We start from the raw sequence: 24,253 nt of genomic DNA, 5'->3' as shown, positions 1-24,253 counted from the left end.
AATCTTGTTGATTTTTTCACGGCTTCCTTAATGGTACTTGCATCACGAATGCATTAACTTTAGTGGAGTTGTAGAGTTTACTTAATTTTTGCAAATATTTAAAAACAATAATTAACAGTGCAATTTAGGCAGTGGCAAGTTTTCAATTTATAATTATTACTATATTGAACGTCTCTAAATATAATATGTTAAAAGCCTAAAGCAGTAAAATCAATGTGTCACTTAAGCGGTAAGAAGAGGGAAATTGTTATGTGTGTTAGGTTGGGTATACTGAATGTGGAATTTTAGACTTTCCGCGGATTGGTTTTGTACGGAAACCAAGAAAATACGCACGATCTCGCACAATAATCTTTTACAGCATTGTCACGGTTCTATATGATCAAAATTTCTCTGAAGAAAGTAAATTTACTATTGTTCTGACCAAATTTCTGAAAATCTAAGGGACAACACTAAAATTCGTTCAATAATTCCTAATCAGAATTAACTGTTATCATAAATTGACTGAGCATATTGGGACAGTAGACGATAATTGTTCTAAAATACGCTACTAAGCATTTCTTTCTAAAAACGTAGAAAAGAACTAAAATTTCTTTAACTTCAACTTTCAAATATCACAAAGATTAACTCCCTGGAATTAATGACATGACTTACTGTTCACTCTATATTTTATTAAATTACTTCATCATTATCAATTCATCGGGCCATTCATGTTTGTAGAAAGATAAACTATCATTTGCACCGTAGGGGAAGACGTTAACTTTGATTAATAATCGAAACTCAATATTTCTCACTAATATTTAATTCAATTTGATGCAAAAAATTCATTTCGATTAAATCTTTGTGAATTACATGAATATAAACAGCAAAACTGACACACGTTGTTGATGAATTCTATCAATCATTCATTTCAGTTTAACAATACATCAAAACCGACACGAATATATTTTATCTGATCTAATATTCCCAGTTACAGAAGAAAAATCCAATTATTGTCACATGTTATTCCTTGTTTTAATCCTCTTTTTTGTGCATTTTTAAAAGATCGGAGTTGAATATTCATGGGTGAATAGCATATAGAAAATGGATATTACAAAACGATCAATGTATTACCAACTAGGAGCAGTAGCTTTATCAGTGATAATATGGTAATTATTTGTGTAGAATATAACAAGGGAATTAGCAATACAATACAGAATCCCGGATCCAATCAATAAACAACTAAAACCATCTTCAAAGCTTGCATTGTCGCAGCTTTCAAAATAAAATCCGTGTTAAAGTGGAGATTCTCAATCGAGAAATTTGCTTTCAAAAGCTTTAAATTCAGTAAGCTTACGTGCCATTACCTATAGTATTATAATAGGGAAACTTGTATGTTATTTAACGATGCTGTACCAATTCAGAGGTTATCTAGCATCAATAGAATTGGTAATCAAAATCATCATCATCATAGTTTTCTGCTCAAAGTCAGGTCCTCCACTGCAAACCCAGAATTCTCCAATCTTCCTTATTTTTGTCATTCCTCTTAGTCTCTGCATACGATCCATATACCTTAATGTTGTCTATCATCTGACATCTTATTTCGCCCCGAACTTTTTCTCCCTTTCATTATTCCTTCCAGTAGTGTATCCTTTACTAAGCAATTTCTTCTTAGCCAGTGAGTCACCCAATTCCTTTTTCTCTTCCTGATCAGTTTCAGAATTATTCTTTCTTCATCTACTCTTTGTAGCACAACTTCATTATTATTATTTTTGTCTCTTTCACAGCCTTCATTCTTCTCCATACTCACATTTAAAATTCTTCTAGTCGTTTCTCTTCATTTTGTTGTAAAGTTCATGTTCTTGACCCATTCAATGCTACACTCCACACAAAGCACTTCACCAATTTCTTCCTCAGTTCTTTTTCCAAGTCTGCAGAAGATGCTTCTTTTTGCATTAAAAGCTTCCTTTACCATTGCTATCCTCCGTTGAGAATTCCTGGAAGCAAATCATGTTACTACTTGTAGTACACTGCAAATATTTTGTTCCACTGCCTCATTTCGAATTCGCACGTTTACCTTCCTCTGATATAGGGAGAAGTTTCTCTCAATATACAGAGATGTGAAAATTATTAGAATAATCTTAATTTTAAAGGTTTTTTAATAGTTCCTTCACAAATGTTCATTGAATTGATGAATATTGGTATATAATATTACTATACTGATGTAGGATATATTTCCTACTAACAATGCCGGAAAGCATTGTTGTACATTGGTATTTTTCTTATTTTACAATTATATCATGTTGGCGGAATTGGAAACATAAAAAATTAATTAAGAAATGCTTTAAACAAATTGTTCTCTGCGTTTACATTGTTGTGCAGGTTCAAATGAACGTATACATCTGTTTTGTGCATATAACTTTTTATGTTTCCAATTCCGCCAACATAATATAATAATTTCTGAATTCCCATAACAATTGTGAAATAAGAAAAATACCAATGTACAACAATGCTTTCCGGCATTGTTAGTAGTAAATATATCCTACATCAGTATAGTAATATATACCAATATTAATCAATTCAATTAATATTTGGGAAGGAACTATTAAAAAACCTTTAAAATTAAGATTATTCTAATAATTTTCACACCTCTGTAAGCTTCTCTTAAGTGAGCATCACCGTAGAAATTTTCGTTTTGAGAATATTCGTATGATTATCATTGTATATTGCAACGCAACTGTCACGATATTGCAATCCAGGAAGGACAGTAGTAGCACAGTCTAGTACAGGCATGTCAATTGATGCCCATAGGAGCAAGCGCGCGCTTTAGAGCTTAGGAGAGCCTGAGCGCTTTACAACGGAAAGGAAAGAGACAGACGAAACAGGTAGTATATGCCGTTTGGTCGAGCTATATTCAGGGATGGCCAGCACTGATTTAATAGATAAAGGCAAGAGAACATATTAAAACTGTATTTATGTTAATTTTTAGATTTGTCTGAGAAGTATAAGTGCATTATAAGAATGTAAGTTTTAATTTGGATGCTCATTTTTCACAAGTTTGATTTTTTTATTGAAAAGCAATATTTTCTCAACTTTTCCTATACAAAAGTGAAATTTTTATGTATAGGCCTATTTATTTAGTAGCCTTACAGAATGTTTTCGTAAATCTAATATACCGTATATACGTATTACTGAAGATAGTGTATTGAAAATTTTGAAAATATTCGCATGGAAATTGTTTCTAAGGAAATTAATTAAGAAAGCAACTACTGTTACATCATAAGCAAAAGATACGTGCCCATGTGTTGTAAAAATGTCAGCTCTATAGCTTCAGCAGATTTCGAGAAAATAATTTAATATTCTGATGATAGGAAGTTGCTCACAAATATCATCTTAAAAGCATAATGCGATAAGAGTTTTGTTATGTAATATTAGTTACACTTAAAACAGATACAGTAACTAGGTAATTTTGTTTTGATTAGTTTACTGATTACTTTTGTAAGGCTAAAGATACCATAAATATAAATTCCAACTTATCATGTCATACTCAATCTCTTTCTTTGGAATATCACTTTCTTTAAGAATGATGTGTTTCATCCACTTAATAGAGCATAATATTATACTACTATGGAATTTAAGTGAACATTCCTTCTTAACTCTCTATTATGTTATTAAGATTTAAAACACAAGTGCAATATTAAGAAATCAGTGTTAGTACTTTTTTTTTTTACAGACAATATAAATAATATTAAACAGAAAGAAGCCATATAAAAATAACGACATAAAATTTCACGTTCCGTTTGAAGTTTGTGCACCACTGTTTTCTTAATCCAACAGGTTGCTTATTCATATACACAAACCTTCCTCTTTCCATACTTAGCGCTTGCTGCCCGCGCACGACGTCAAGGTCAGAAAAATGCGCTTGCTTTGACATCACTGGTCTAGTATATACTGTCACGAAGCTTGAGTTGTGAGGGTGCTAGGAACAATAGACTGTGCCGGTACTATTTCGCATTGTCTGTAATAAGGCGATATTAGCGATCCTAGTGGTTAGCAACTATCTATGGATGCATATTTAGTACGTATAGAGCTTCGTGACTGTGTATACTAGACTGTGATAGATCAGTAGTACTTTTTTTGTATTGTCGTTTTCTTTCTCTCTTTTTGTTTTCGCTAAGCTGAGACTTGCAGCTACAAGAAAGGTCTGCATTAAGACTGATGATGGCATTACCGTTGAACAGTGGCATGTATTGCCTGTCACCATCTTTAATGAATGACTCTGTGATTACCAGGGGTTACAACATTCGCAAATCGCCAAGAACCATCCGAACATAAAAATTGCACTGTGACAAAATCGCTATTATCTATCACAGCGATTTTTCCGGAGCTGTCACTTTTCGGTGCTGTAACGGTAAAACGCTGTCACACCCCACCTCTGTAGTAAACCATAAGGCGCGGCCGAGTGTTAGGCTGACCAGACGTCCCCGATTTCTGGGGACAGTCCCCGGGTTTTAGTTACTGTCCCCGACAAGCAAATGTCCCCGTTTTGTCCTGGAATTTAATTTTGTCCCCAGAAGCTTTGATTTTGTTTCAATAAAATTTTGTACTTAAATATTTAAGGATCGTGATGGAACTCCTGCGATTCAAGCACATTTCTGAACGCTTCTCAATATCAGACAGAAGAACCAGCGAGCACAGTACGAGATATTCTGCACTCTTTGAGAAGAACATAGCATCTTTATCTTTGGTCATCTTAGCTTTCGCGTTGCGTGGAAGCATTAGAACTGCCGCAGCAACCATTTCTAAGTAGTTCAAAAATGAGAAATTTTGTGACAAACCAACGGGTGAAAAGTGGTATGATATTTTTCAACATTTCAAGAAAAAATTCATTTCGTTTGAAAATCTTCTCAAAATATTGTCATTAATCATGTCTCTTCCAGTGAATAATTCATCACTTGAAAGACGTTTCTCCACAGTGAACTCAATCTGAACTGATAAAAAGTCAGAAAAAAAGTTGAAACAGTCAAAGCTTAGTTACGCCTACAGGTGAAAAAAAAAAAACTTTCATTCTTCACTTGAAGAACTTAGTGTGAAGCTGTATGGGAATGAACAGATCCTTAAAAAGATACATTCTTCCGACAAGTACTTTAAAATGTGTGTTAGAATAGGCCTGTCACGTGGAAGACTTCCACGCATGCATCAGTACTGAAATTGAATTCTTTGTGGCTATAATTTATACAGGAGTTACGTGTGTTTATGCATTTAATTCAAACCTTTAAGATACTCTATAAATTTAATGTGCAAAGTTCTATCGTTGTCCCTACTGTTCAAATTCAAAAATTCAAATTCATTCACAATTTACAATTGAAAAGAATACATATGAATAGATACCCGAAATGAGCATATGCTCGTGCTCGGGTACAGTCCAGTAGTCTACATACATTTTACAGAGATAAATAATAATGTTGATGATATAAATAATAGTAATAATAATAATAATAATAATAATAATGATAATAATAATAATAGAATAACCGTGACGAAGATGATACAAAGATAGTAATACAAAATAATTCATTAATAATAATAATAATAATAATAATAATAATAATAATAATAATAGTAATAAAACAAAAATACTTACAATAATAAAATAAATACTAAAACGGATAAAATAAAATATAAAACCACTTAGCGAGAGTTAACACAACTTAAATAAGCATATAATAACCGGAAAAAATGACGAACTCGAAAATAAACAGAAAAGTTTGTTGTATCGCAGACGACAGCAACCGCCGTATTGACATTGTGTTATGCATTAATGGTAGTAGGGGGGAGCTGAAAGTCTACGTAACTGCCGTTCTCTTCGAATCTTCTCATACAATCATGGGACGTTAATGCTGCAAAAACAAAATGTCTACGAGTCAAACTGTTCATTATTACCAGGATAAATACAAATAATACTAAAATATATTAATCAAGTTTCAGTTATAGATCTCCCCTTATGTGCAAGAGGTATCATATCAAAATATTTTATGAATGGCGGGGAAAATATAAATTTCAAGAACTCTCTAGTGACAGAGATAGTGACAAGTACAATCAAGTGTATATGTGGCGATGCTAAGAAATCATTTATTGGAGATATACACTGCTATTAATTAAGAAAATGATCTATTTATATTTATTACAATGTTTTATCTTATAGGTTACATGCATAAGATAAATACAATACATGTATTTTCTTTAAAATTTCAATGGAGAGTGACTAGGTAAGCGTTTGTGGTTTTTCTTGAAATTGCTGATGTCTCCTGCTGGACCATAAAAAATGTGGTCAGCCTAGGCCGAGAGAAATGAATCAATGTAGAAAAATCCATGATCCCACAAGAAAATTAACCAGCAGCTCGAAAATCACACACTTTAGTCCTATATAATAATTATTTTCTACATTTTATTCATACGATAGAACTGGGTATTATATTAGCACAGTTTAACCTTCTAAACCTACTTCCTGGGCCGCGCAAGTTGAGCTTCTAGTTGACTTTGGATCTTGACAAAAAAGTAATAAAGATCAAGAACTTCTGGTTTAGAAGAACCGAAGACATCTACTTGTATAAAACTAGCAAAAGGTAAAAGGTAAAGGTATCCCCGTAACATGCCATGAAGGCACTTGGGGGGCATGGAGGTAGAGCCCCATGCTTTCCATGACCTCGGCACTAGAATGAGGTGGTGTGGTCGGCACCACGCTCTGACCGCCTTTTACCCCCAGGAAAGACCCGGTACTCAAATTTATAGGAGGCTGAGTGAACCTCGGGGCCGTTCTGAAAGTTTGGCAACGAGAAAAAATCCTGTCACCACCTGGGATCGAACCCCGGACCTTTCAGTCCGTAGCCAGCTGCTCTACCAACTGAGCTACCCGGCCGCCCCTATAAAACTAGCAATGTGATTAATTAAAAATCTTGTCCATATGTGAGTTCTGCAATACTGGAAATTTGAGAAAGCGCTAGAAACTCACACTTCTAGGATGAATTTCATGAAGTATAAACTTCATGTTCAACTGGCATCCGTCATTCAAAATTGTTTAACAGCTCAGTGTTGCTTCGTTATTACGCAAACCCTGTTTAATGTATTCTAATGTAGTTTAATTTATTACTGTGTTTGGTTTAGGGCTGTGTGGTTTAGTTAATTTACTCAGTTACGAATCACTAGCGAAATGCTTCGTAATACAGGATGATTCATAAAATTCTCCCTCCGTTTATTGAGGTGATTCCTGAGCTTATTTGGGACAAAAAATGAAAATAAATGAATGGGATCACGCAATATAACGACAGATAACAGTACCTCCTATCTGATACTGTACTCGTGCATTACATTTTAAAATCACCCGTTCCCTGGACTACACTGTACACAGATGTTTCATTTTGCCGCAACAATTATAGACTAGATTAAATAGCATTTTTGTAGTTTTTTTGGGCATTTCTTCACTTTTAGTACAAGTCTTTCTATTTCAAATATACGCAAAATACCTAAAAGTTGCTTTCAATCACAAACATAATTTTTTGGCATTTATAGAAGTATATGGTTCATTTATCTGTTTTAGATTCTACATAATTTTAATAGAGGGATTCTATATACACGAAACGTATGTAGAGATATCCGAATAACATACGTCTAGGGCAGCGGTGGCGAAAATGTATTCGTGCGCCGAGCCACTGTGTAACCTGCAACGTGCATAGCACCTATGGAGGGAGGCGGACATCCGAAGGGGAAGTGAAGCAACTGTCTGACTTATTAACGGATTTTCATTTTCCTTACGTCAAGCACTTAAATATAATTTTATACAGTACAAGGCTACAAACTAATGTTTAGTACTGTAACGAAGAAAGAAATGAACAATAAATGAACACTATCACAACCTAAAATTAACTGTCTTCAGAATGCCTCTGCGACAAAGTTTCAAAATCAGGAATTATGTCACTTACTGCCAGTCGTAGTTGATCACGAAGGTATTTGTCTGTCAGTCGTGATCAAAATTTGGTTTTTAGTATTTTCATTGTTGAAAATAATTTTTCACAAACGTAAGTTGTAGCGAACATGGCTTCAACAAAGCAAGCGAAAGAACGAAACTTCGGATATTTATTTTTTGGAAAGTTCAACAGTTGTCAAGTCCTTACATCTAGCTTTCATTTAATATCACATAATAAATCAGTGAATTCAAATTGAAGAGCTAACCGCATTATTCGTACATCTGCTAAAAAAGGGTCGACGTACAGAGATGATGATGATGATGATGATGATGATGATGATGATGATGATAACAATAACACTTAACCTTTTAATGTTTCATCAGTAACATGTAGTATAATACCGTTTTATGTTATATAACCGTTTTCCTCATAATACTTGTGAACGAATCATACATTTAATATTCTCATCATATTGACAGCAAAAAAATGCGTCCTCCCATCCTACTTGGAACTTTCGTACGTGGTTTCGAGAGAGACATATGCCACTCACAGGTCAGAGACAAATACAAATGGAATGGAGTTTGACTCCAGTGAGTGAGAGGGTGGGGGTTGGCGGAGGTTAGAAGCAAGCAAAATGCACAGCTATCACTGCGAGCCACAATGTCTCGCGAGTCACGTTCTCGCCACGGCTGGTCTAGGGTGTAGCAAACAAAATAGGTACGGATGTAGAAATCTGTTCCCTAATCATTACTCAAAATTCATGGCTGTCCCTGGTAACAACCCCATTGAACACATCTGGTACCATACCACTGTGTCACTATACAGGCGGTCGCTGCCGGAGCCAACCACAACCAAAATGAAGCCACAATAATTAGAAAGTCGAATTAGTCACTAAGTCTGACGTGACAAAGACTTCATCCATGTCAACAAAGAGAATCTACCTGCGGGCAAAAGGTCAGATGGTGTGGTTGAAAGCACTTTGTACTCCTCAAATAGGAAATGAATCACCAGGGCGGACTGTTGTCTGCAGCCTTGAATTTTAAATTGCGGGAAATGTGATCCATATCTGCGCTTACTGTACCGGGCCTTGAACCTCACGCACAGACTGGAGGCCGGGGCGCACACAAATCACTCGCTGCAGACCTGCTGTTTCAACAAACTGCACTTTTCGACGTACATGCACGTCTTACAAAGTCGCAAACTTGAAAGGGGCGGGGCGCAGTCCAGCAGACAATTTGTCACCAAAGGGACAAGCATTAACAACAAGAGATTCTGAAAGATTTATGAAAGGCAAGAAGGTTGTGATGTAATCTGAAAAGAATTAATAGTGCCAATGACGGCGCTTTCTTTCTCATTACAAGCTTCACGCATTTCTAAGCAAATTCAGTTTATTTTATTATGTTGGCAATTATATTAGCGTTAATAAATTATTTTGTTTAGCTACCTACAGGTAGCGCAAGCAAATGGGAAGATTTTTAAATACTGAAATCAAACTTTAGATACTGCATTAAATTAACTTTTATGCTCGACCATGCAGAAATGCAGTAATTATACACCTGGTAGCATTCCTTTAATGCATGTCATTAAAGTACACCTACTCATTAAAGTACAGTTGTTCAGCCAATGACAAGTCAGCTTACAGGTGTTTAGCAAATGACAAGTCAGCTTTGTACCGTTATAAAACCGCAAGTATCGATTATTCTCGGATATGCAATCGAAAGACAATTAGCGAAAAGTCACGGAGGCTGGAAATCCAATACTGTCGCAGAAGGTTATGTTCTGTTACTATAATAATTAGCGTTAATTGTAAATAATATTCAAATAAATTCAATTTGTCATCTCGTTTTTTAATATCTAATTTAATTTCAGTGTTATATCAAAGTTAATATTTAGTTTACTCTGTAGGTTCTTATAGGCTATTAAGGTCAATGTGGACATCTGTTCCTCGGAAAAAATCAATACTTTCGCGTCTGCGCACATCTCACAATTTACGAGGTATTGCTCAAGGTCAGTTAGATACAAATAAAATGAATAATTTCAAGTTAAAAATTTGGTCGAGCATAAAAAGTCGTACGAAACTCGCCTATAATGGTAATTAAGAAGCTCGTATGAAAATTATGAAACTCGCTTGCACTCGTTTCATAAACATCCATACTCGCTTCTTAATTACTATCATTATAGGCCCGTTGCATTATGTACTATTATATACAGGGATATGATTTTATTTTTACTAACATTTTTAATATTAACTTGCCTATACCCCTGGATCAATACCACTTGCTACCCCCTTCCACGACTGGAGTTCGATGATACTGGCGTAATATACAAAAAAATCACTTTACTAGGTATAGGAGGGAAGAAAAGTAGTTCATCCATTTACGTAAACTAGGAAATATTGCGCTTTTGAGTTTGATCATTTTCATTAGGTTTTTGTTTAATCAAAATACAGTACAGTATTAACAATAAGTGTTTTTACTCACAAACTGAGCTTTCCATGTGGACGTATTCATTATGCAGTGTATATTATACTGTCTATAGCACATTAGCGTACAATATAGAGAATGAAGTTAAATTGAATAATAATCATAATATGGATATTTAAACACATTTTTTAAAATGGTAGCCTTTCATTTCTATACAGGCTTCAGTTATAATGTGCATATTATCGCACTATAGACTATTGTTCCTAATCCCAATTACCAGTTTCGTTCTTCGTACTAGTAACTCATGTTGAAATAATTCTGTACCTACTCTATTAAATACTACCTTACGTACTGTAAATTCAATCTTCACTTCTGCCCGATCCGAAAAGATAAAATTACTCAGATATAGTATCTACTGTCCGTCCAAATGCTTATGTCGTAGAAAGGGAGGAAATCATGTGACAGTTAATTACTTAAAGAGGCCCTTTTATTTAAGTTATTTGAAAGAGTTGCATAATATTACGTAGACGTCCAATTCCTAACAGAAATTATTGTTCTCAGAAAAGAGCTAAGACAGCCCAGCCACTAGCTGGCGAATAAAAGCTGGTGAGGGAAACCGGGATACGACGTAGGCAAATGGAAGACAGTACCAGTGCGAAAATGATTCAATATTGAAAGCTCTTTCGTCACTGGAAAACGCGAACATATTTTTGGAACGTACTGTTTACTATGACCGTAAGGCTACTATGACTGTATATGCGGCCTTGGATCTGTGCGGAGGACGGTTGAACTTCATTAGTAGAAGGGGTGGGAGTGAAGTACATTCAAAAACTCAGGTACAATAAAAATTGAGGTAAAATAAAGTGATGTCCATGTATAAGTATGAAATGAATTGAATTTGGGGATCGTAGGCCTTCCCGAGTCGCCACGGTGAAAGGCAGAGGTGCTAACCATTCGGCCAAATCCCTATTACAATCGTGCCTAGAAACAATACGAACTAATTGTACAGACTTGCCTAGCTGGCCTCTGTTCCTCCTTTAAAGCGAAGAAGACGTGGCGGTATTTTTGTTCTTTTCTCTATCCGGGGCGATTTCCCGCCAGGGAGGCAGTGCTTAGGTAAAGCCGGTATGAAATATTGAAGATACAATTAAGCCCGAGTTCCGCGGCCTGTCAGGAGAGATATCGCGTCCCCGCCGCAGAATTTCAGTGGCCGCCACTGGAATATGTAATGAGGCTGGAAGAAAACCGCGATAAACCGCAGCTAAGCGCGCTGCTCAGGAGATGAACCGGGGACGACGCGGCGCGGCGAGCCTCTGCGGTTGCGTGACAACGCACGTCGTTCATTATTAATCACGTCCGCTCCTGGGTGCGAAGAGAGGCTCAACGGCACTCAGCGCTGCCCAGAAATATCTCCACCTATTGCAACGGGATATCATCGTCTGCCACTCAGGACCATACAATACAACTATGAAATATGCATCGACATTGGGAACTATTAATATTGAAATTCCTCATGGATCAATATTAGGTCCCCAACTTTTTCTAGTGTTTATAAATGATCTTGCCCCCCTAATAAAAGATGTAGGTCATCCCATATTATTTGCAGACGACACAAATATAGTAATTACAGCCAATAACTGCAACACATTCCAATCTTCAACAGAGGAAATTCTCTTCAAAATATGTGACTGGTTCTCAGTCAATAAATTAGTATTAAATTGTAACAAAACTAACATAATTCAATTGAAATCATGTCCAAATTCAACGTCGCAAATTTCTAGCCCAATAATTAATAATAGATCCCTATTAGAAACAACAACAACCAAATTTCTTGGCTTAAAATCGATAATGTTTTAAATTGGAAAAATCATATTAAAGAAATTCAGCTTGTTTTGCTATTAGATCTATGCAAAAGATAGTAAATATCAATACCTTAAAAACAATATACTTTGCATACTTCCACTCGGTAATGAGTTTTGGAATAATATTCTGGGGAAATTCCACAGATAGTAACAATATATTTCTATTACAAAAAAGAGTAATTAGAATAATAGAGGTTCAAATCTAGGGAATCGTGTAGGACTATTTTCAAAAAACTACAAATAATGCCCATGGCTTGTCAGTATATCTTTTCATTAATAACCTTCCTCGTATGTAATCGTGAAAACTTTGTAACTAATTCAATAGTTCATAGCATAAATACACGTCAAAAAATGACTTTCATACTCCATCGGCAAGTCTATCGTGCTATCAAAAAGGAGTGCGTTATATGGCAGTAAAAATTTTTAATAGCCTCCCTATCGATATAAAAAATGAAACTCAAAACATAAGATTATTTAGGGCCAAATTAAAGAAGTATCTAATTTCTCACGCCTTCTATTCTGTAGGTGAATTCATGACATTCAATAACACTTCATGAAATTGATACTAAAACTTTGTGTTGTGCTAGTAGACTATATTGTAAATCTCTTCTGTATATATTTCATCTAGACTATGACTATAAATTAAGATTTTATAATAGTATTAAGTTTTTTGACTTGTTCCATATTCTAGCTGTAAGCATGTATGAATACCATGGAATGTTAATAAATACAATACAATACAATACAACTCAATAGTGGTTTAAACCAGGGTTTGAGCTAGGAAATGAATAATTGTAAATGAAAAATTATATTTGTGGAAACTGCGAAAATCTTGTGCAATATTATAAGTAATTATACAAAAAGACAAAATTAATAAAATATGCAGAAACAAAGTCATGTAATTTGTTTCTTGGAGTTTTATTACTTTCAATCCACTTACTACACTCTAGATCAGGCCTGCACAAGGTTTGCGCTCTCCGAGCCAGCTCACAGCTCATGAACGGAATGCAGATATTAGCTGCGCTCTGTTATGAGGGTGGACAGGAAGAAGGGGTGATCTCGTACAAAATGTACACAAAAGAAGGTACTATTACGAGTACTTATGATATAAATTCCCGTTCAGTGTTTGCAAAACTATCTTGGACTATTATTAATTAATAAAGAAATATTTATTTTACAGACGTAATAAAAATTCTATAGCTACTTAAATGTACAATATCATTTTGTTTTATTTTCATTTTTCAGTATATCAAAACGAGGTTTTATGCTGTTGGCAGCTGAAAGGAACAGTAGCCTACTGATCGTAATGAAACATCAGTTACAGATGTTCGATGCCTGCCTTTATTAAAGTTGATTACAGAAAACAGTTGCTCACAAATATTAATGTTGAGCCAAACATAGCAAACATATTCACAGCCAGCCTGTGTAGTCGTGGATATTATTGCTAATGTTTAGTCTTGTTAAACTCAACCAGGCTAGTAGTATTATTCAAACGATCTTGAGCTCTTAGGTCACAATGAAGATCAATAAGTTCGAGCTGTAAATCGTTAAATGTTAAATGTTATGTTCCGTCTTTTAGATTCCTTCATACTGTACTGCAGCAGTAGGTAAGCAACGTGAAACAGTTACTGAGAATAGGCCTACACACTGCACTCCACTAGATAGCTGAGAGGTCGTTTCCCTCTCCTCTACCTAAAGCAAGTCTATGTCATTCTGACGTATCTTCCTCCCCGTTTCAGCGAGCGGTAAACACCGCTCTCCCGCTCCGAAAGATCGCGCGCGCTCGTTGAGCGCTGTTTGTGCAGGCCTGCTCTAGATATACTTATGTAAGTAAATCGTTAGACTTAGCTAAGTTTAGAATCAATTACTGCTGAATTTAGATTACATTAAAATACGCCATTTTATAACCACTCTATATATTGAAACTCTTTACGAGTACATCCTTCAAGATTTATTGTTAGCAGAGTGCTAACTCTTTTTACTAAAAGACGCATTCTAATTACAGTTTTTACAAGATTCATGCAACTAAATACTAGCTCACAATTTACAGTATGCCATGGAATTGTATAAATCAATAAGAAGAAATGGATCGAAGACATGACTAATTAAAATTTAAAATTAAAACTTCATGGAATGTACGAAAGCTTAAGCATTTTGAATCACATTTCTTCAAAAGTAACCAAAGTGCACTTATACCTCTTTGCTTCTGACCCCCTCATATGATTTCCAAAACTTCTACAATTTTCATTCAAAATTTGTGAAATTTAAACCGCCGACAATACTATCATCTGTGCATAATTTGGTACCATTACGGCTAATAGTTTTGAAATAATATTTCTTAAATATTACATTTTATACTGACGTCACTAAAAAGGCTACTTGCTTCAAACTTTTCAAAATTGCGCCCGAGCAGAGCTTCTGCTCTTTCGGGCTGCAATGCCTAATGTAGCTCAAGTGTAAAGTATTAAACAAATAAATAAAAAAAAATAAATAAAAATATTTGCCCAAAAGCTTGAAAATTGTCATGGGAATAAAATTAATTAGCTTTTTGAGCTCAGTCTAAATACATGCATACATACTATATTTGTATAGAGAGTGATGGCGGATTAAGAACTGGAATACATCTAATCCGCCATGACGTGAACAAAGATTGATGAAATAAATAAATAAATAAATAAATAAATAAATGCTATCATTCATACATACATATATACATACATACATACATATATACATACATACATACATACATACATACATACATACATACATACATACATACGAGTATATACATACGTAGTGCAAACCGGTGAAGTAACGGTTAGCGAGTCTAACTGCGAAACCAGGTGGCCCGGGTTCGAATCCCGGTCGGGACAAGTTACTTGGTTGAGGTTTTCTCCGGGGGTTTCCCTCAACCCATTATGAGCAAATGCTGGGTAATATCGGTGCTGAATCCCGGAGTCATTTCACCGGCATTATCACCTTCATCTCATTCGACGCTAAATAACCTAAGATGTTGATACAGTGTCGTCAAATAACCTACTACGTACATATGTAAGTGTTCTGTCCATAGGCAGGTCTTTCACTGCAAATCCATCATTCTCCAATCTTTCCTATTTTCTGACTTTATCTTAGTCTGCGCATATGATCCACACATCTTAATGTCGTCTATCATCTGATATCTTCTTCTGCCCCGAACTCTTCTCCCGTTCACCATTCCTTCCAGTGCTTCCTTCAGCAGGCAGTTTCTTCTCAGCCAGTGACCCAACTAATTCCTTTTTCTATTTCTGATCATTTTCAACATCGTTCTGTCTTCACCCATTCTTTCCAACACTACTTCATTTCTTATTCTGTCTGTCCACTTCACACGCACCAGAGAGTCACAATAATTTTTAAATTTCATGAATTTACCATTACAGCATATTTTAATCTAAGTGCAATATGAATATGCCCCGAAGGAACTTAATATTAATATTTCATAGAAATGATAATTTGTCCACCGATGTGGAGTAATGGTCAGCGCGACTGACTGTAAAACGAGCGGGCCCGAGTTCAAACCCTGGTTGGGACAAGTTACCTGGTTGGAGGTTTTTCCCGAGGTTTTTCCTTAACGAATTGAAACAGAATTACGATGAAAGTGTAATGTAACAGAGAAAAATTCTCTCCGGCGCCGGAATTTGAACCCGGGTTTTCAGCTCTATGTGCTGACGCTTTATCCACTAAGCCACACCGGATTCCACCCCGGCGTCGGAAGAATCGTCTCAGTTTTAAGTTCCAACTCTTGGGTTCCCTCTAGTGGCCGTCCTCTGCACTACGTCATAGATATCTATGAACCTAGGACCGAAGTCCACACTAGAGGGAACCCAAGAGTTGGAACTTAAAACTGAGACGATTCTTCCGACGCCGGGGTGGAATCCGGTGTGGTTTAGTGGATAAAGCGTCAGCACGTAGAGCTGAAAACCCGGGTTGAAATCCCGGCGCCGGAGAGAATTTTTCTCCGTTCCATTACTCTTTCATCGTATGATGAAGCAGAATATCTGCATGGAAATATCATATGTACTTCGGTACATTAAAATAATATATATGAAACAGAATTGCTGGGTAACTTTCGGCGTTAGACCTCGAACTCATTTCACCATCATTAATTCACATATTATCATCCATACCACAGCCCGGGTTAAGTTCACGGTGCGGCGTGCTGTACTTGTACAAGATCGCGGCCGTTCGGCCACCCAATTATTAACAGAATAGGAGTGCTAAGCACAATAAGCCTCAGGCTGCAGCAAGCCTTCGAGTTCCTTCTCCGTTCAAGAGCAGCAAAAATGATAATTTATTTTTTTATTAACACTTAATTGACTTCGGTGAGAAGCTTCAGACCAATCTGATAACTGTTGTGCAAGGAATTTTTTTTTAATTCAATAAATTGCTTAATAATTTAAAGTGGAGAAAAGAGCATTAAAAACACTTCTCTTAACTCCCTCACGCACCATATGTTTGCCCACATTTGATTATATGACTATATCATTTAAAACAGTCTCAAATATAATTACGATGACTATTACACTTTTACTACGTCACACTACTTTTGACCAATAAAACGGTACGAAAGGATGTCTTTAAACCAATCATGGCTGCTTATCGCACAATTATATCGCGTCCCTAGCATTTTTTTAATTTTATCGCGTCCCTAGCATTTGTTTATTTTTATCACTACCCTAGCATTTGTTTCTTTGTTTGCCAACATTTTAAACTGCACTGGTCTGGACGTCAAAAAAACAGAAAATTACAGACCACTCCAGTCGATGCACAGCACTTTCAAAATGACTCGCATTGGCATTCAAGAACAAGAATTAATAGAGATCACTGGTCATATATGAAGAGCACCATTCGGAAATCCTGAATAAGTTGAGGGATACACCATGTACATCAACGAGTTCACTTCTTTTACGCACACGTCCAATATAACATCAACTGAACCACCAACCACTAAAACATTCAAATTTGAAAATTGTACTTTCAATAATTGTTTCTTTTAAAATTATTCATGTTTATTTTTTATTTCATCATCATCAGGGAACGGATTTATATGGACTAAAAATATATGAAATATGTAAATATATATGTAGTTATTTTTACCAAAATATGGAATTAAATATGGATTTTTACCAAAATATGGAATTAAATATGGACTTAAAATTATAAAAAAAATGACTATGTACGTTAAATATTGGTACATTTTAATCAAACTAAACAAAAAATATAATGGACGTACCTTATCTTCCAATGTAGTTTCAACAAAACACAATTTTTATTGTCTGTTACCATAACAATAGGTTACAAACATTTCTTTCAAGTGCTGAAAAGTGAATCTTCTTCTATTGTCTCTGAGGATAGATTTATACTGACTAAAAGAGCGTTCGACGTCACAAGAAGTAACTGGTACATAATTCAATTTCACAATGTCTGCTGGGGATAAGTCCAAGTTAATCTTCACTGTTGATTCACCACTCATCACAGCAACAACCTTTTGTAGTTCTTCATATCCAGGGTTTTTTGAAAGTACAGTGTCCACCTTAGCTCTTACTGCATCTGCAACTTTACCTCTACCACGATTCAGTTGTTCCACAGTACTATTTATAATTTCAAAACTTTCAGATAGTGAAAGGTGCCTATTTTGGAGACTTTTGAGCGTTTTTATGATGCATGAAAATGTATGCTGAATGTGAGCTAAGTCATTCTTCACACTTATGTCACAGGTAACTGTTTTCGCAGTATCAATTGAGACTGCATCTTCAGAGTCCAATGCAAGGAGAACATTGTTAATAGAGTCTATATGTTCGGCATAATATTCAACTGCTTCTAGCCATGTACCCCATCTAGTTAAAATTGGCTTTGGTGGCAATGGAATTTCAGGGTACATTTCTTTCAACACGTTAACTCTACTGGGAGCTTTGAGAAATACTTTTTTCACTGATGAAATCAACAAATCTACTTTAGGGAAATTGTCTCTGACCACTTCTGCCACACGATGAAATGCATGCGCCACACAAGTAAAATGAGTCAATTTAGGATATACAACAGATAATGCTTGTCCAGCTTTGACCATATAAGGGGCAGCATCGCTAATAAAGAATAACACATTATCGTACATAATACCCTTTGGCCACAGGATACCCATAGCTTCGTTGAACAGTTTAACTATAGTTTTGTTATTGCAATTTTCTAGAACATCACAATGTAAAAGAATTCGTTCAGAATATTGTTCACTTAACAAACCGATAACTACATTACCAACAAGTCTACCTTCTTTGTCGGGAGTCTCATCAATGGAAACCCAAATTGAACTATCTTTAATTTCATCTCTTATCTTCTGTATTGTCTCATCGTAGATGGATGGAGCATACGTCTTCCTAAGTGTTGACTCATCCGGGATTGTATGTTGAGTATATTTTTCAAGGAATTCCCTGAAGACCTTATTCTTTAGTTTGTAGAGAGGAATATCAGCAGAGATGAGAGAACGGCACAGGTCGATGTTAAACTCAGATCTTACATTCGATGTTGTTGGTTGTGTTAAAAACAATTGTCTCTGCTTGGAATTTAGTTGTTTGTTGGCCTGATGTTTACTAGTTGTAATGTGTTGTTGCACCAGGAACTTTTGTGTAGATGATACTGCACACTGACACAAATTACAAAATAATATTTTATTGTCAGTTGATAAACCATCTTCTTTAAATTCTGAAATGTAACTTGTTAGTTTTGATTTTAAATTGACTGAATGACGTACTTTTGGCATATTTACCGTCTTTATAGTATGATTTACAAAACTGAACCTATGTGTACTCTGACTGGCATTTAACTGTTGAGCTGCACAACTGAAGTCTGTTAAAATTTTAAATTAAATTAATACAGTTTTGTAACTTACTTTCCCATTGTTGATAGGACTGCTAATTTTCAAATAACTCTGATGTTAAAGGGATTACTGAACATGTGTTTAAATCTCTATTGTTGAAATGTATTTTTAAAAGTTAATGGAATTTTGTTTTGTTTTATTGTTAAACCTAATATAATATGGACTGTTTTATATGAAATATGGAAAATATATGGAAATTAACGAAAATATGTACTAAACTCTAAAATATGGAAAAATATGGAAAATAAAAGTAGGATTTTTCAACCCTACACATTGTGAAACATAAAGATAATGCAAAATATAAATTATATTAGCTTTATAAGTAAATATGTATTTACATATAAATCCTTTCCCTGATCATCATTAATTAAAACGTTTCTTGTTTATTTCATCATCCCTAATTAAAACTTTTCTAACACTTGTTTATATTATTTAGGTTATGTTTGTTATAGCTTCTGCTATATGATATTATGGATAGTTACGTATCAGAGATTGTTTAATACTAAGATTTATTGAAAATCAAATGTCAAGTGACGTTGATTACTGGAATCCGGATGATTGAAGTGGAATGAAAATGTTTTAATAAAAATGAAACTGAAACAACAAAGCCTTCTTGACTAGTAACCGTCCACGGAGTTCAATGAAGATTCCATAGTTGACACAGCTGATAACAAAAAACATAATCATAACACACTACTGCCATCTAGCGTAATGTTGAGGTGGTACAATAATACATTTGAAGACAGTTGTAATTTCGTAAGCCAATTAATAAAGGATGCGGCAAAACATCCTCCCTAAATTAAAGTTTAAATAAAAACAGATGGATCAAAATAAGGAAACTTTATTAATATGAATAGTATCATAACAGTGGGAATTTTTCATTTTTTGAATAACATGTCTTTCATATGGTGTCCTTCACCATCGATGCATTGTTGAATGCGACTTCTGAAATTCTGAATCACTCTAACATTTCTTGAGGAATAAGACCAATTTCTTCCTGTATTGAATTTCTTGGGTCTGGCAAAGTCCTCGGCCGATGTTTGCATACCTCAACCTTAAGATGCCCCCATAGAAAAAAATCGCAGGGTGCAAAGTCTGGTGATCGTGCTGGCCAGGGGACGTCGCCACGTGAAGAAATTAAGCGTCCGGGAAACATCTGAGCAGCGACAACGGAATTACCACTTACCAGAAACGATACCACAGCGTAAGCACGTTCTTCACCCGTCCACGGCATAGTTGGAATTCGTTACAGATTACAATTTGCACTAATTGAATGTTAATTCCATGTATTCAATGTCCTATTCAATTCTCGTTGTTTTGCGCATGTCATTTAATATCGCTATGTCAAAGCATGTAAACCTAAATTTCCCACTGTTTAGATACCATTCTTATTAATAGAGTTTCCTTATTTTGATCCATCTGTTTTTTATTTAAACTTTAATTTAGGGAGGATGTTTTGCCGCACCCTTTATTTTATTGTATTGGAGTACTTTGTTACTTCTAATCTTTATATACTTTCTTAAATCGTGTAATAGTCATTTAAATCTCACTCGAGTTTTGATTTTCTCTAGATAAATCAAAACCTCTAGTGAGATTACTGTTGATAAAAACAAAAAAAAAATATATATATATATATATATATATATATATATATTTTCTTAATTTTTCAGCATTATTTCACCTTAAAAGACTGTCATTGAACAACTTCCTACATCGTGTGCATGACGTTGCGTTCAAAGTCCTACGTCATCTAATATATGTGTATGTATGGAAGGCATACAACACAGAAAACTATAATTTTAATGTTTTTCTGTCGTCGTCGGACGCACCGCCTCATGTTTTATGGGACGGAATCACGACTTTTAAACTCTGAATAATAAAACCGCAGGGGCAGGTATGCAGCACGCACAAGTCGGTGACAGTTACACAGAGAAGAGAATCCATCAACCCATCCATATCGCCAGAACGCACCGATTGTTATGGATGTTAGGGAATCGTTCCACTCAGCCACTTTGTCTTAGTAAACAAATTGTAGGAAGGAAATAATATAAGGGAGTGGGCAATAAAATCCAGGCTAACAACGGCTGATATATGACTGAGAGGGTGGGGAACCGAGACGAGGGAAGCAAATAATGTATGCTTACATCGTAAAAAATGATAAAGTTGTTGGAACAAAGTGGAGGCAATAAAGACATTAAAATATGTTGTATGTGCGTTCATCTTATTTATTATTTGTCTTTTTCAACATAGTTTTAAACTACGTCGCGATAGTTCCGATGCGTGTTCGTTCTATCATAGTTCAGAAAAAGTAAAAATATGCCGTGGTAAGAATAAACATGAGTAGCCTATATAGTATATACTGGACTTTTTTTTAGTATATACTCTTGTTAGTAGGAATAAAAACATTTGAGTACCTACTCATATTTGATTACATACTCATAACATGGAATCATAGTAGAATATACTCAAGTGTCCATCTTGTACAGAATATATACTCATGCTTGGTAAGAATAAAAGCTAGTATATTCTCATATTTATAAGTTCGTTCTCATGTTATTCTGAGTATGGTTTGTAGCAGGCTCAATTCTGAATATTTGTTGACCTGTGTTCAGTTTACAGTTAAATAAAAAAGAAAATGGCAGAATTTATGAACGATGTAGTACCTCATGGAAAAATATAGAAAAAGACGTGAACTTCAGAAAAGTGAATGTGAAAAAGGTTAAACACGAATTTGTTATTCATAAAAAACATAACCTATAAAAATACGAAGGCTATCAAATTATGAGGTTAGATTGTATTGTTAAATATAATTAACAATTACAGTTTATTTTGTAAAATTTGAATTGCAAAATGCAATTACTTGCAACTTTAAATCATATATAAACTCTCCATAAAAAAAATAGAATTAGCATAACTGGAGTTCTAGAAATGGATTGTAATCTCTATCCAACATCCCGTAATGACGATTTGCCAGTACTATATTCTTGTTTCCTGTTTTATTAACGTCACTTATCTGATTCACTCTCTCTTTCATGTTTATTTATTTATTCATTTATTTATTTACTTATTTATTTGTTTATTTAATTAATTAACTTTATTATTTAATTTATTTAATTATTTTATTTATTTATTTATTTATTTATTTATGTATCCATTATCAAAATTTACAAAAAGCAAAACACAAACCACTACGGCATGTGTATAACATGTGAAAGTCTATAAAAAAAAACTGAGCATCACGGTGCAATGTGGTCAAAGAGGATAGGTAACACGAGTACATAGGCCTACTAACTTTTAAAAGATCAAGAAGGCTGTAGAGATGAGTATATATTTGCATTAGGTAGAATGTCTTTATTCTTACGAATATGAGTATGTTCTGGTGGTTACGAGTATATAATCACAGTAAGTGCTCATACTCATAAGTATAAACCTTGAGAAGGTACTTAAACTTTATTTTGACTACCCATGGGCTTCGGACAAATACACAACACCATACTTTCGTCTGTGGCACTTAGAAAAGAATTGACAAATATCGAGAGAGATGGAGGCCTACAGCTGAGTACAGCGTGGAAACCTGTGATCAACACACTTTTCGACCAACCACAACACGGCAGGCGGTCGAGACTGGCTCCTGATTGGCCCGCAGCGGGAAGTACTACTGACCGTTTATATACCGGCTAGAGATGGTCCCACGGCACTTCAATCCCTGAAGAAGAATGGTAGAGCTAGTCACTGAAAGCTTGGAAGAAACAATCCACTCACCTGGCTGAGAACCGGAGAAGAGTTATTCCATATTCAACCCCAGGAAAGCTTCAAGTCCTACAAGATGCTTGAGTTATGGAATCCATGGTCTATGGATGCAAATTTCCGTGTTATATCGTATAATCTCCAAAGGATATGCACACCTTTGACTAACACCCTAGATCATATACACCCAGATTGCTCCGCGTTATAGGTTTTGAAGTTAACAACTTTCGTCAGGTTTACTATGCTGCCATCTAGTTGTTACATAAGAAGTCACGTCATAACTTCCATTTGAATTGCATTAGCGACTGTACTGCCATCTCGTGTTCGTTTACGGCGGACGGGTGGCGATCCTGGCGGTTGTCCTCTTCAAAGTGCAAACGATTTTAACAAATGAACGAGCAATCTATATGTGATCTGGGTTAATACCATTTGAAATTATAATAGGAAGCAATAGCGGGAGATGTTGCCAGTAACGTCCGTCACCAAGAAATACAGAATGTTTCCGGGCTTGTGTTACAAACTTTCAGGGATGATGGCGAAGGGCATATTTATCAATTTGAGATAAGGAACCATGGTCTGAAAATGACTGAGTCGAAGGTTATAAGAAAAAATAGTTGTGTGGAAATGGAATTGTAATTTGGCACCACGTGCCCTCCTTCCCTTAACCTTTGGAACAGTCGCGGAAAGATGGGATGTCTCCAACGTGGGTAATAACGGTAGAGTCCGCTTTTCGTTGCTACACCCTGTAGTCCAGGTGCAAAACACACGAGAACTCATCCTTTCCCGCAAGCATTATTCTTTTGTTATGCTGAGCTGTACTAGATTTCGTAGCCGGGGGCAATTTCAAAGAGGAAAGTAACGTGTTTTTTGTTACGGTGAAGGAAATAGGAATCATCAATTGCACGTAAGACAATAAAATCGCCATTTAAGAAAGTTAGCGTCATTAATAGCAGTGTGTTGTGTTATTACAGCAGTAAATGTGCTTTCTGGAGAGGAAGATGGTTATGGTATCATAAAGTATCATCTTTATTATCAACTTAAACGTTCCTTCATTACTTTCGTAAGGATCTATACGAAAATTCGACAATAAATTAACGTGGAAAGATATTTTCAAACCTATAATTACGTGTAGGAGTTTATTACGCCGTATTAATAACGATAATGGCGACGGCGACTTCTTTTGTCAGATCGTAAACGCTTGTTTCCGTAGACACAAAACAAATGAATCAAGTATTAAGACTTATTTATTACAACATACGAAATGAGATTACCGCAGACAAGTTTAAGTGCAAAACAAAGAGAAACCTCGAGCATCCAAGCAGTTCTTCGTAATTGAGTAGAAGGCGTAGGGTAATGTAATTTCATTGAAGG

Source organism: Periplaneta americana, chromosome 3, assembly GCF_040183065.1.
Source record: "Periplaneta americana isolate PAMFEO1 chromosome 3, P.americana_PAMFEO1_priV1, whole genome shotgun sequence".
Classification (NCBI taxonomy): domain Eukaryota; kingdom Metazoa; phylum Arthropoda; class Insecta; order Blattodea; family Blattidae; genus Periplaneta; species Periplaneta americana.
Note: the sequence above shows the minus strand (reverse complement) of the source record.